Source organism: Chrysemys picta, chromosome 6, assembly GCF_011386835.1.
Source record: "Chrysemys picta bellii isolate R12L10 chromosome 6, ASM1138683v2, whole genome shotgun sequence".
In the NCBI taxonomy this organism is placed as follows: Eukaryota; Metazoa; Chordata; order Testudines; family Emydidae; genus Chrysemys; species Chrysemys picta.
In genome coordinates this window covers 117,067,815-117,082,695 of record NC_088796.1, presented here as the reverse complement: position 1 = coordinate 117,082,695, position 14,881 = coordinate 117,067,815, and the positions used below count along the sequence as shown (strand labels likewise).

The 14,881-nt window shown below is 44.6% G+C and overlaps 1 protein-coding gene and 1 long non-coding RNA gene across 3 annotated transcripts in view; one reads left to right on the top strand and one right to left on the bottom strand.

Annotated features, from left to right (window-relative positions):
• The window catches only part of ACO1 (aconitase 1), a 44,565-nt gene extending 32,424 nt beyond the window's left edge, over nt 1–12,141 (bottom strand). Inside the window, exon 1 of one of the 2 annotated variants that reach the window (XM_024105661.3) lies at nt 12,001–12,141. The gene's annotated coding sequence lies outside the window, so the exon portion shown is untranslated. Of the gene's footprint in view, nt 1–11,672; nt 11,816–12,000 lie in introns of those variants that run through there. The other variant, XM_008168745.4, reaches the window with a different exon arrangement.
• Nucleotides 12,099–14,881, top strand: part of LOC122173727 (uncharacterized) — an 84,176-nt gene continuing 81,393 nt past the window's right edge. The window contains exon 1 of the long non-coding RNA XR_010588701.1: nt 12,099–12,231. This is a non-coding gene — a long non-coding RNA (uncharacterized LOC122173727). The remainder of the gene's footprint in view (nt 12,232–14,881) is intronic.

Sequence of the window (14,881 nt, the reverse complement as noted above, 5' to 3'; positions counted from 1 at the left end):
CTGAATCCCTTGCTTAAAGGCTACTCACACTACACGAAGCTACTGCCTGTTTTGTACAGAGCATCCATGAACAAAATGGCAGATGAAATTCCATGTTGGTAAGTGCAGAGTAATGCACACTGGAAAACATAATCCCAACTATACATAGAAAGTGATGGGGTCTAAATTAGCTGTTACCACTCAAGAAAGAGAACTGGGGTTGTGGATAGTTCCCTGAAAACATCTGCTCAATGTGCAGCAACAGCCAAAAAAGCCAACAGAACATTAAGAATCACTAGGAAAGGGATAGATAAGAAGACAGAAAATCTTAATGCCACTACATAAATCCACACTTTGGATACTGTATGCAGTTTGGTTGCCCCATCTCAAAAAAGCTATATTAGAATTGGAAAAGGTGCAGAGAGTGGCAATAAAAAATGACTGGGGTATGGAACAGCTTCCGTATGAGGAGAGATTAAAAAGAGTGGGATTGTTCAGCTTAGAAAAGAGACAATGAAGGGGCAGGTGGATAGGATAGAAATCTATAAAATCAGGAATGGGTGGAGAAAGTGATTAGGGAAGTGCTATTTACCCCTCAACATAACCTAAGAACAGGGGGTCACCCGATTAAATGAATAGGCAGCAGGTTTAAAACAAACATAAGGAAGTACTTCTTCACACAACACACAGTCAACCTGTGGAACTCATTGCCAGGGGATGTTGTGAAGGTCAAAAGTATAACTGGGTTCAAAAAGAACTGGATAAGTTCATGGAGGACAGGTCCATCAGTGGCTACTAGCCAAGATGGTCAGGGATGCAACCCCATGCTCTGGGTGTCCTAAGAATACATTTACACTGCAATAAAAAACCCACCACTGATTCTCAGAGCCCAAGTCTGAATGTCTACACTGCAATTATTAACCCCGCAGACTGTCAGCTGACCCAGGCCAGCTGTGGCCACGGTGCAGGTCTCCTATTGCACTGTAGACGTGCCCTAAGCCTCCAACTGCCAGAAGTTGGGTCTGGATGACAGAGAATGGATCACTCAATAATTGCCCTGTTTTGTTCATTCCCTCTGAAGCACGTGGCACTGGCCACTGTCGGAGACAGGATAGCGAGCTAGATGGATCATTTGTGACCCAGTATGGCCATTCTCATGAACTGCAGTGCACAAGGCAAAGCTATTTAAAAACCCAGTCAAATAGAAATATACGAGCAGGTACGTATTAATCCCTACCTTTATAGATACAAGTACATTGTTTTCCATACACATAACATTTGGACTTTAGAGTAAAGATAGAATCCTTATGAATGTTTAGAGTGTAGTTGTAGCCATGTCGGTCTCAGGATATTGAAGAGATAAGGTAGATCAACTTGTTTGTGAGAGAGACAAGCTTTCGAGCTTACACAGAGTTCTTCTTCAGGTCCTTAGGAACGCAGTTCTGTTTGTACTCTATTCCTCCCATATCATGTAGCTTATATATGCAAGCAAGCAGGCTAGCTCTATATCTTATGAGTTTAATCATTTGTTACATTATAGGTTTGTTATTACAATAGGTTTATCAATTTGTATTAGAGTATTTTAGCTGTAATGCAAGGAACCTACAGGCAACACCCTGTATATTAAGCTAAGGCAAGTTATCATACATCTGTTTGAGACCTTTACCCTAGATAGGTGGCGATGAGCTAAAGCATATAGTATATATGTTTGTGACCTTTCACATAGATAAGTGGGCAAGTTAAAGCAAGTTGGTAGGTAAAACCACCCAAGTTCATGGCCTTTTTCAGACTTAACAGGTACACCACGAAGAACATGGAAATAACCGGTTAGGACAGAAATAACAGGTGAGGATGAGCTAATGGTCTCTAATAGTTAGAAACATGTCATTAATATGAACAAACATGCCAGCCTGAGTGTACCCTAACATTTTTGTGGCTGAGGAAGTTAAGTTTGGACATGGAAGGAGGGCACTTAGGCTCTAAGCTCAGGCCCTATAATAGGGGTAACCCACCCTGCTGAGGGGGTTCAGCTTGTTTTTTTGTTAGTTTGTCATTGTTAGTTCTTAATGGTTAGTTTGAAGTAAACTCTAAGTAGGCTTCTATAGCATTTAGTTCTAGCTGCTTCTAAGCTGTGCACCTCTCACTCAAGACTTGAGGAACCTGGGCCATTGAACTCTCTTGGCATGCCAGAGACAAGGCTTATCAGCAGGTTCTCAAGGAAGGGTGTGAGTACATTCATCAAGAAACCTTTCTAGTATATAATACAACATGTACTGCTAGAACAATATCGCTGCTTTTGTAATTGCTTGATTATTTGATTAATATTCCATTACTGTTCCATTTATCTCAATAAAAGGCTTAAAGCTGCCTTTTGTTCTCAGTGTGTGTTTCCTTGTCAGACATCCCAAGGGTCCCTGCAAATTCTGCGTAGCCTGATTTTGGGACCTTATTATCTTTAGATCAGATTAACTGGTGATCCTATAATCCGTATTATCTAAATAATATTATTAATCTCCCATAAAATCAGGCAACCACCAGGTGGAAAGAGGGTGAGTTTCTCCAGCAACAAAGGGGTTAATATTCACATGAAGTTACTCACGTGCTTTGAGACGACATCCCTAAGTGACTAACTAGTCATCACAACTATTCATTTTATTATTATTAAGGCAAGGGGGAAAAATCAGCAGCATTCCCAGATCTTACTGCATCAAGAGACTCATTAAGTTCAAGAAAGCTATGCTCTCACACAGCAAGTTGCAACTGAGGTGTGTTTGTAGCACGTTTAGACACACAAGAGCTAGATTACCAATAGCAGTGAAGCCGCGACAGCACAGGCTAGGTGACTGAGTAGTTTGAGTGGGCTTATACAGACAGTACTGAAGTTCATGCTGCCACAGCTTCACTGCCATTGTTATCTGAGCTTGCTTGGGTCTGTCTCCATGTACTGTAGTGTAGACATACCCTGAGTGACTTCACAGGACCTTAGACCAGTGCTGAAGGGTGGGAAGGGAGCTGGCAGATCTTTTCCCATAGTTTTATTTCAGTACCGTACAAGACACATGTTTTATAAGCCAGCTGGTGCTCTCTGGTGATTTTGACAGCTGGATTCTCCTCTCACATATACCAGTTAGGAAGGGTAACTCCACGGAAGTCAATGGAATTGAATCAGTGTGAGACAGAGCATCAAGTCCACTATGTCTGGTGTGTTCGTGGAGTTGCGAGTTTGCTGGATTTGGTGGAAGTATCTAAAGCAGATGACGGGTGAGGAAATTATATGTTGTTTTACTCTCTGCTACGTATGGTGGAGTAATCCACAAGGCAGCCCTCGGCATCAGTTCAGCAGTATGTGGTGTAGCGTAATGCATTGAAGCCAGAACACCAACAGTGAAAATCAACATGGCAAAGCAAAACTATAACTGGTTCTTTCACAGGATTATTGGCTGCCTCTTCTAATCCCTTCCAGTAGTAACTTCACATTAATGGCAACAAAAGTATTTGGTTTTTAAAGGACCACACGGAAGCCCACTCATCTGCTTTGCTCTGTAGAAAAAGTCTTATTGCCTAGAATATTTTACTTCCAAGATCCATGTGCATGGGAAATTGGAGGAGGTGGGGAGGGAATTGTGCTGGTGAAAGATTCCGGGTTATTATTGATCATGTTTTTTTATGATAGTGTTAAAGGACCAACCAAGAACAGGGCTCCACTGTGCTGTACAAAGCACAGAGCAGTAGACAGTCTCGGACCTGAGCAGCTCAATCTAAATAGCAGGTGTGGAGACCAAAACTCCCTATCAATCCACAGAGCAGGTACAGAATAGGCAGAAGCAGCACAAGCTTTGTGGCACTGTCCCATCAATGCAATTTAATGCTGACTGACGTGAAAGGATCAACTTTAGGGCCAATAGGATACTCAAGTCTCCATGTCTATCCAGTCCCTGGCCTCATTAATGACTTGGATAGTGGAATAGAACGTATGCTCATAACATTTGCAGATGACACCAAGCGGGGGAGGGTAAGCAATTTGGGGGACAGGTTTAAAATTCAAAATGATGTTGACAAATTGGAGGATTGGTCTGAATGCAACAAGATGAAACTCAATAAAGACAAGGCCAAAGCACTTCACTTAGAAAGGAAAAATCAACTGCACAACTACAAAATGAGGAATAACTGTCTGGGTGGCAGTACTGCTGAACAGGATCTGGGGGTTATAGTGGACCACAAACTGAATACAAGTCATCAATGTGATGCAGCTGCAAGAAAGGCTAATATGATTCTGGGGTGTATTAACAGGAGTGGTGTATGTAAGACACAGTAGAGTTCCACTCAACTCAGAAAGGACAGTTACCTGTTCTGTAACTGGCGTTCTTCGAGATGTGTTGCTCCTGTCTATTCCACATTAGGTGTGCGTGCTCATCACCTAATGTGGAATACACAGGAGCAATCACTCGAAGAAGAACTGGTGAGGCCCCAGCTGGAGTACTGTGCCTGGTTCTGGGCACCACAATTTAGGAAAGAGTCCAGAGAAAAGTAACAAAAATGATAAAAGATTCAGAAAAACCTGACCTCTGAGGAAAGGTTCAAAATAGTTGGGCATATTTAGTCTTGAGAAAGGAAAACTGAGGGGGGAACTGATAACAATTTTGCAATATGTTAAGGGCTGTTATAAAGTGGACAGTGATTAACTCTTCTCCATGTCCACTGAAGATAGGACAAGTAGTAATGGGCTTAACCTGCAGCAAGGGAGATTTAGGTTAGCTATTAGGAAAAACTTTGTAATTAAGGGTAGTCAAGCTCTGTAATAGGCTTCCAAGGGAGTTTGTGGAGTCCCCACCATTGGGAGCTTTCAAAAACAAGTTGGACAAAACACCTGCAGCGAGGGTCTAGGTTTACTTGGTCCTGCCTCAGTATAGAGGGCTGGACTTGATTTCCCAACGTCCCTTCCGGCCCTATATTTCTATGATTCTCTCCGCTGAGGTGTCTTATATTTTGTTGTGTTTTAAATGACCTCAAACATTTGGACGGGGGCCATTTTTTGAGCATCTCTCCACACATCTAAATAACTGCCAACTTGTCTCACATGAGCCACCAGAACAGGCTTCAGAGAGTAAAAAAAAACCCTCACCGTCACTGACGCTCCATGCTGGATTCAAACTATCCCTTCAAGGCAGAAGGTTTTGAATCACATTACCAATTCCCCAAGCTGCCTATTACCCCTCATTTTAACTATTAAAATTGTCAAAAAACATTACAGCGCGCACACTCACACACTCAAAAGCTTTACTCATCTGTGTTGCGGGCTGCTGCTCCTCTGTGTTTAATCCAAAAGGCATTGGAGCAGAATGCCAGACTACTAAATTAAAGCTCTCTCATGACAATATTGGGCACAAATCCCATTGATATAAATAACCAGCGCATACAACTCAAGGGCACGATCTGACCCTTAATTTGTCTAATGCATACAGCTCGCCTTCCAAAGGGAAGGGGGAGGGGATGGGGGAAATAGGTGAGACTAAAATCTACAGAAAACCTCTAAAAGCAGTCTCTTTTCCATGCTCTCACATTCTGATTAGATATGGGCCTGAGTGGACACATGCAAAGCTGGTTCCAATCTTCACCAAAGTTCAAAGCGATGCAAGCGCAGGTGGCCTGGCACAGGCACCATCTCTAGCCCTGTTAACCCTGGAAATCAAAAGATATTGGAGCAAGGGATTTCCTGTCCAGCTGGAATTTTAGCATATTTTGAGCACCTAATTCCTCCCTTTGTTCCCTTGAGAATACCTCTTGTCTTAATGCGCCGTCCATGGATTTATCCAAACTATGGATTAGCCAAAGGAAGACAGAAGCGGTCTCTAGCCAATCATGAAATATACCAACATATCAATATTTTACTTACTCAAGAGTCCATGTGTAGTATAGAATCACTGACATGAAAACAGCTTTATTATTTTGAAAAAGGACAATGCACAGTGGACAAATATTTTAGATTTACGCTTAACTACTTTAATCATCCAAGGCAAAACAGGACAGTTACAGCCCCTGTAATATACACTACATGGAATCAAAGCTAAAGATATCTGGGTAAAGTTCAATGCCTGTGATATCATTTAGCGCCAGGACAACCCTTGTTTTACAATGTATTTTCTACATTTGCATTCTCGTATACCTAGTGGAGTGTATAAACAAAGGCGCTATTGTAGTAAAGACGCTGATTCTGGTTAGAGAAATAAAAGCTCTTTCTAGTTACCATTCGCTCTATTTATGTCATATAAACCCACTATATAAGAAACAGACAGTCTTGTGGTATTGCTGTAAATCAGTCCATTTAGTACTGTGGTTTCAGTGCAATGCATTACAGAAGCCTGAAAAAACAGAGCAGTTTTAAGATGTACATAATGGAGAAGGAGACAAAGAAGAGGCCACTGACAATTTGGCAACTGAACAAACATTTTGCTGGCATAAAGCAATGACACAGCTGGGACCACCTGCACTTGCAATAAAATGCAGCAAAGCATAAAGGGACTTGATAGCACTGCATGTGTGAAAACTTAAGGGCTCCACTTTCAATATTAGTGCTCTAAATGAAAAGTGCACTGCAACAACAAGAATGGGGCCAAATCAGAATGTATATAGACCATTTGCTCCAGAGAGAATTTATCTTTTTTAATTGATAACATGTCTGACCTAAAACCTGGCTAGCCCCTTTAACATCAATGTAATAATATAAATATAATACAGAGCCACTCTGGACTACATTTTCAGTGCACTCTGCAAGCAACTAGGTGGCTACTTCTTATTGTTTTAGTTTGTACACATCAGCTCATCTTATTGCTTAAAATATGCAGGAGGATTATTTTATCCCACATCCCATTGCAGTTCACATCTGTGGGTTTCTTGCGCAAATTCTGCGATTGAAAGTGTGAGCAATCAACTCAAGGTAGTCTCAAAAAATTCCAGCCACAGGAACTTAGATGAGCTGTCAGACAATGGTATAATTTTCTGCTAGAAAGGAAGCTCAAGGCAGGTGAATCCAGTCTTTGATGAGGACAGGTGTGTGCCTCCCACTTGAGAGCGGTTGTCAAGTGTTACGTGTTATTATGAAGTTCACTCAACTTGTTATCCAACATGATCAGAGCTAGCAAAGTGACACTGAAAGTCCCGTGGTGGACCAATCTCTGGGACTCTGAACATCTGCTTTCTACTCCATCAAGTCACTCCCCTCCCAGGTGCACACTTCCCCATGCTAATTCACTCACCATCCTTCCTTGCACTGCACACACAAATTGATACTATATAAGTAATGGCCCAAAAGGCTTCTGTGGTTTAGCTTTTGTTTTGATTGATAACTCAGAGATGCAAGACACACATACCATCTGTGGTCTTTTCAAAGAAAGCCCTTAGAACAGAAGCTGGTTTTACAGGAGCTAATGAATTCAAAAAACTAAATGCCGATCAAGGCATAAAAGTTAAAGAAACAGTGTAACTTTGCTTATGCAGCAAGTGTTCTTGTTAAAAATAAAGACATTCTGTAACTACTTTTTCTGTTACAGGGAAAGAAGTCCCAAGCAAGTAACATTAAACATCCCGGCATTCCTGGGGTAAATATTCTTAGAGATTAAAAGAATGGCAACACTGAAAATTAAAGCCATGCCTTTTACCCAGATGGCAGCAGCAGCTCTGAACTTTGCCCTAAATCCAATCACTGAATCAGCTTGCTACTGGTCCCTTTCTAATGAACAGGCACAAGGCCGTTGATTGTTTAATATGTAGCATGGACTAGTTTTAACCAAGCTCCCCTCTTTATATAAAGTAGAAGTCCACCTTTGTGTTTTTCTGCATATCCGTGCTAAGGGGAGGAGTTATGCGTCTGCACTGTGAGGAGTGCACACGTCTCTCTGCAGGAGTTAAAGACAAGTGCAACAGCTAGCACTTTTTTCATCTATTTCAGAAAAGGTTGGGGGGATTAAGCCTGAAAACAGGACAGAACAATGCATTGGGGGAGGGAGAAAGAGTGATCAGAAGATAATGTAAATCCTTCATTCTTTCACTTCTCTCCCATTCCATGGGACAGACCCACAATTGGGCTGCTTTAGTCACACACCTGCATGTCCTCTGTCTTCACCTGCGATCTGAGCTGCTTGGGAGTGATCCAAAGGGATGTGCAGACACGTAGGTGGAGGCAGAGTCAGAACACCTTTGGAGTCCTGAGCGTAGGAAGCTGGGACTCCCTTGCTGTTTGTGTATAGATGAGAGATTCTGATCCAAACAGTGCCTTGAGGCCAAACCAGAGGGCGGGACCCTGAAAATGTACTTGGCTCCAGCGCAGGCAGACAGAGCAGAAGGGACTGAAGATTCCTTCCCAGCCTTCTGCTGTCTCAGGCAGTGGAGCGAAGAGGGTCAGTCCCCACTTTGTCCCTCCTTAATTACCTTAAGTGGATTACTGCCTTCTGGCCTCCCAAAACCACCACAACCACCCACAGCAGTCATTTAGTGAAATCCCACGGCAGGTTTCTGCATTAGCAGCTGTTTGACAAAGGTCTCTGTGCTGCTTTTATATAAACACTGTTTTCTCTTGAGCTTTTATGCACTTCTTTTGGAAGTGTCAGCCTTTTACCCCTACCACAAACCTTATTAAAATATAAGGGAGGAATGGATTGCTCAGGGGAATGGTCAACAGGGGAGGGGCCAGAGTGCTAACTAGGACTAGTAGCCAGAACTAAAGGCTTTCATAGTCTTTGGCTTGGGAGGGAGTTGGCATTATCCTGCCTGGGGCAGCTCATTGCAAAGCAAACCTCTCCCTTGGTGAGACAGTAGCGAGTAGAGACACATTGTCGCCTGAAGGAGCCCAGCTATTGTGCGGAGTAGGGAGCTAGACACTTACAGGGGCTTTGCAGATCTCCTCTAACCCATATTGTGATTAAGGACCCTAAAGTTGAGGGAGGCAGAACCCCAGCTAGTTCACTGATTGGGGCGATGCAATCTGGGGGTGTTTCCCATCCTCCCCTATAACAAATGCTAAATTCTCTCTTAACAATACTAGAAGTTCAGCACTCCTGAGCAATTCCACAGGCACCAACCCATGAGAGAATTCAGTTGTTTTCAGCCAAAGAGAGTAGAGAGAAATGTTCAAGTGGTCCTTCACTTGAACAGTGTAGAAGAGAATAGGGCTCTTATCATCAGGGAGGGGTCTAGCCCAGAGACCTTGATGTACTAATTCAAATCACATTGACATATTTGAATAGTAAGCCCTTCGAAACAAGGACTCTTCATTGTGCGTCTTGCACAGCTCTGAGCTCCTCACTGGTGTCAGACTCTCCCTCACCTTTCCTCCTCTGACCCGTGCACCAGCTCTATGTTGTTAACACAGAGACCGAGGTCTCGGAGTACAACTGCCACTCCACAGATAGCTTCATGCTTCTCTCTCAAAGCTAACATGAATCATAGCCTCATGAAACAGCCAAAATCTGGATGGGGACGGGGACTCTCTCTTAGATGTCACTCCTCCAGACTCAGGATCCGGGCATATTGTCTCCACTAGGAAAATTCCAGGCCGGGTTAGCCGACAAGGTGGCAAGAGTGTCCGTTCTGTGTTTATACTACAGCCTTGACCATCAACAGGAAAGCCGCAAGCAGTGCACTGTTTTATGGCAGCAAGGCACTGATGCAGCTGCACCAATGCCAAGGATTATACGGCTTTACCACCATTTCATGAAACCTGCTAGAAGTAGTTACTCTAAACATGGGCAGTAATGTTTCTAGCGTAAAAGCAACATGATCCAGTCACTGGATAAGGCACTGGGCTGGGACTCAGGAGATACAGGCTCTATTCTTGGCTCTGCCACTGACCTGCTGGGTTGCTTCTCTATGCCTCAGTTTCCCTCTCACCCTTTGTCTTAGCTATTTAGACTGTAAGCTTTTCATCAGACAGACATACTCGTACTATGTGAACATACAGACCTAACACAATAAAGCCGTGATCTCATTTGGAACCTCTCACGCTACCTTATTACAAACACAGAGTGGTAAGAGACAAGGCTGAATCGCTTATAATGAACAATAAAGAATTAAAAGTTATATTTAAAGCAGTACTCGGCACACTCTTTCCTTTCCCTGATTTTATTAAACGTTAATTGTCTCTTTCCCCATCCCCTGCATGGAACCTTGAACTCCCCATGGGGGTTTTGTTTGCTTGCATGTCACCATCAGAGATAGCAGCAGAGCTCTTTCTGCTACTGCAAACACACGCAGTCTTTGGCCATGATTCTGCAAGCTAATCCATGCAGGCAGGCCCCTGCATAGCCTCACTGACTTCAGTGGGGCCACATATCAGCAGAAGGGTTAGGGTGACCAGATAGCAAGTGTGAAAAATCAGGACAGGGGGTGGGGGGGTAATCAGTGCCTATATAAGAAAAAGCTCCCCAAATCAGGACTGCCCCTATAAAATCGGGACATCTGGTCACCCTAAGAAGGGTCCAGCTGTGTGGAGCTGTGCTACGGTCACAGAGACGCCATATGGATGCAGAGGTCTGCCTGCTTGGCTCAGTGTGCAAGATTAGGCCTTTGTGTAGATATACTGCATGGGTAAGATATAATTTGATATATTATAATATAAGATATATAAATTTATATAATTAAAATATATATATTTGAAAATCTTCCTATTTTAATTTAAGGCAAATTATATCTTGCCCATACAATATATCTACACAAAGGCCTAATCTTGCACACTGATCCGAGCAGGCAGACCTCTGCATCCATAGCGGCTTTTAATATTTAACAACATATATAACATCTAGAACCCAGAGTTAAAGTCTCAATATTTTTAAAGTTACAATATTTTATATTTGTGTTGTACACTGAAAAGGTGGCAGGATCACCCATTCATAACTTGAAGTCCTGCTCATTTGGAGATCTGTTTCACTTGGAATAGGAAGAAAGAACTATGCAGTCATCACAGAAACACTGAAGAAGTCAATAGGGTTACTCTGGATGTACACCAGCGTGACAGAGGAGAATTGGGGCCTGTGTGATTACAGCCAGTTACATTAAAATCCCGGCCATTCCTGACGGCCACAGACCTTTGCCTCTATTTCTGGGAGCCACCCCTCCATGGCAGCAATGTGACTTAAAAACACGGATCAGTGCCGGAGCTGGGAACAGAGCTCATGTGACCAGCCTTCCCTCAAAGGGGCCTACCAGTTTTCTCCTCCCTTCTCAAGGGGACATTACAAGAAAATTCAGGACCTTGTGAAACTGACACCAGGGGAGGGGGTGAAAGATACGGAAGAGCTCAGCAAGGCCAACGCTGCATGCCCCCGGTTCTCAAAGCAAAGGAAACGCTGCCCAGGCTGGCAAACGGGGCAGTGTTCAGGGGGAAGGACCCAGTAAGGGAGGAGGACGGATACACGTTTGCAATGACTGTCCAGCCAGGGACACCCCCTGCATCGCCGGGAGAGGAGAGGCCTGTTCATTTTCACCAGCACGTCTCTCCTCCCCGGCCCGGCAGCGCAAGCACCAGGCCACCCCCACTGCCCCAGCCGGCAGCTCCGACGCCCGCTCCCCGCGGGAGCCCCCGGGCCAGCAGCGCTGCAGATTAGAGGGAGGGGGCTCCATTGTAAGGCCGTTTCGGGCGGGGGCAGAGCCAGCGCGGGTCAGCTGGAGGGAGACACTCCCCCCCCCCAACGAGCGGATCCTACCTTCCCCGCCGGGACCCGCGGCGACCCCCGCGCAGCGCGCTGCCTGCCGGCCAGCGGGGACAGGACGGAGAGGCGCCTGGCCGGCCGGGGAGCGAGCGCCGAGGGGACCTAGGGCAGTCGCTGCCGCCTGCCTCCGCCGCTCGCTGCGGGATAGGCTGCTCCGCCCGCCTGGGGCGGCCAGGCTCCTCCCCGGCTGCTAGGGCGGAGGTGTGGGAACCAGAGTCAGCTGCTTCCCCTTGCCAGCGGCTCCCTGCCCCCGGTCCCGGCGCTGGCTGGCCGGGCCCCCGCCCGCAGCCACAGGGGGAAAGGGGCCGGACCCCAAACGTACCTCTCCTCCGTCCGTCCTAGCGTACGGGGGCAGAGGCCGGCGATTTCAAGGCCAGATCATCTGTCCAGCCTTTCAGGGTGTGTCGCCCTCCCCCCCCTCCATCCAAAGTCCAGCATTATCCCCTCCCCTCTTGACATTTACTCTGCAAAGACAAAAGAGGTCGCCGTGACAACGAGCAGCCCAGACGATGGTTGGTTGGGGCGTGTTGAGAGGCGGAGAGAGCTAAGACGGGTAAGGACGTGGGGAGTGGGGCAGAGACATCTTGCTTTACCGTAACACAAAATTTCAGTGCCTCATAACCTCCACCCCCTCCCTCTGTATTTTGTGACACCCCCGTCACACCCAGCAGTTAAGAAACACTCCCCTGATCTCCCCGGTGACTTGTGTAACACAGGCCATACAGCTGCATCTAGGATTCCTCTTGGGGTGGGGGGACAATCCCAGAAATGCAGGCAACTAGGGTGACCAGATGTCCCGATTTTATAGGGATAGTCCCGATTTTGGGGTCTTTTTCTTATATAGGATCCTATTACCCCCCCACTCCTTGTCCCGATTTTTCACACTTGCTGTCTGGTCACCCTACAGGCAACTAAACCAAAGCAATTCACCGACCGTGCACTTCTGCACTAAACAAACAGCAGGTTCCAGATGCATGGTCTCTTAGCTCTAGCACCTCACACACTCTGTTTACAAAGGGAAATGGCGTGACTTCTACCTACCAGCTCAGCCAGCTCACTCAGGATTTGAAGGCACTAGTGCTTGGACAGCAGGTGTTGCTGATTTGAAGAGGGACCTGGCACAAGTGTCACTGAAAGCCTAATTTGGCCTTGAGAACCTTTCTTTTGCATGACCACACATGAGAAAGGTAGCCCCTCTCCCCCCAGCTTAACTCAGAGCCCAGGGTGAGTTTGCAAGGCTGGCTCTTGGAAAAGACGTCTTGTTACCTACAAGCTGGTCAAATTTAATGTCACGATGCCATTACTGTAGAGTCACTTTCTAGAGTACAGCCACCTGATCGCACAGAATGGGCTATGAGTGGGACCAACTTAAGGTTGTTCTGGGAACCTTAACCTTGAGTTTTCTGACTTTATAAGTTGGTTGTTTGCAGTTTGGCCCCTATGCTGGCAGACTCCGGTGCTCATGTCCTGTCCTGTCAAGCTCTGTTTGGGTCCAGTGGGCCTCTAGCACTTAAAGAGCTAAAGGATCAGGGCCTTATTCTCCATTTTTATAAATAACCCCCTTCCCCATTAACTTTCCTTTCTGTCTTAAACTTGTGGATCAAATTCTGCAGTCCTTACTCACACAAATCTTCCATTGACTTCCATGGAAGCTTTGCCTGAGGAGGTACAGTACAGCCAATTCCTATGTTTACTAAAATAATTTCTTTATTTGAACATTGCTATGATTCCGATGGTGTTTTAACCCCTTCAGACTATATAATTATGTTGGGGCCTGATTTTCCAGACTCTCACACTTGTGAGTGACATTATGTATGAGCAGAGTCCCACTGAACTTGATAGAACTACACACAAGAATAGATTTGCTCACATATGGAAGTGTTTGCAGAATCAGGCTGACAGGATAATATCTTTATGTTCTGTGTGTGGTTAGTTCATGAGGAATTTTACACACAGCAAGTGTATATTTTGTTTTAATAGATTGCAATATTTCTAAGACCCATTTTTGGTTCTGTTTTTACAGATTTATCCAACATACACACAGGCTTTAAGCACATGACTGCAGACTGTTTACAGTTAGCACAGAGTTACAATTTATGGTTCTGATTTTGCAAACCCTTATGCAAAGGAACAGTCCTGTTGATTTCAATGAGATCATTCATATGAATAAGCACCATCCACATGATTAAACTTTTCAGGATCTAGCCCTGCTTCTGTTCTGTAGATGAGGGGTAAGAGATAATGCCTTAATAAATACTGCAAAATGGCTCCAGAGCTGGTGACAGGAGAAGCTGAAGAATTCCCAAGACCCTTTGGAACTTTTCTCAAAATCCCAAGTGCTTCATGTATCATCAAGAGCATTTTAGTTATTCATGTATTTTGTTGATTTTGCCAGTAATAAAACATCCATAACCTCATAGTAAGATAATCATTCCAATATCTGCATCACACAGTGATTATTTAGTTAACATTAAGATCAACAGTGCTGTGAAATAAATAACTTTGGAACACCCCTTTTTCTAGAAAACATGGTGCCACCCACGCCTTCAGTCCTGCCAGAATACAAATCCCGTACAAGTCAATAGGCCTATACAATTCTAGACCCAATAAATAAATACATCATAATCCTTAACTCATATATAAGGCTTCCTCTGTAGGTCTCAAAGCACTTTACAAAAGAAGGTAAGCACAGTTAGTATTAAAGAGGAGACAGAAGCAGAGAGAGGTGAAGTGATTTTCCTAAGGTCAAACAGAAGTCAGTGGCAGAGGTGGGAATGGAATCCATGTGTGCTGACTCCTGATCCAGTGCTCTATCCCTTAGATCTCACTACCAGCCTCCTTTTGCCGTTAGACTTCTCCAAAGCACTTTGTCGCAGTTCTTAGGCTAGAAATATGGCAATGCTTGCCAGTGATTCCATCTGCAAAGCCTTATTTTCACACGTCTTTCTCTGAAAAAAGAAGAAATTCCTAACTTTCAACCACATGATACATTAACAAAGGGGTGCCCGAGCAATTGTATTTGTGTTATAGATACTATATGTATAGTATATATTTTTAGTCTAATGCAAAACCACTTGTCTTGGTTTTAGATGTTCAGCAGCAGGACAAAAAGGATTTTGGAAGGATGAGGTCAAAAGATAAGGTTCACCCGGAGGACCACTGTCAAGGGTGTGTGTATGCAGCGCTGTTGTAGCCATGTGGTT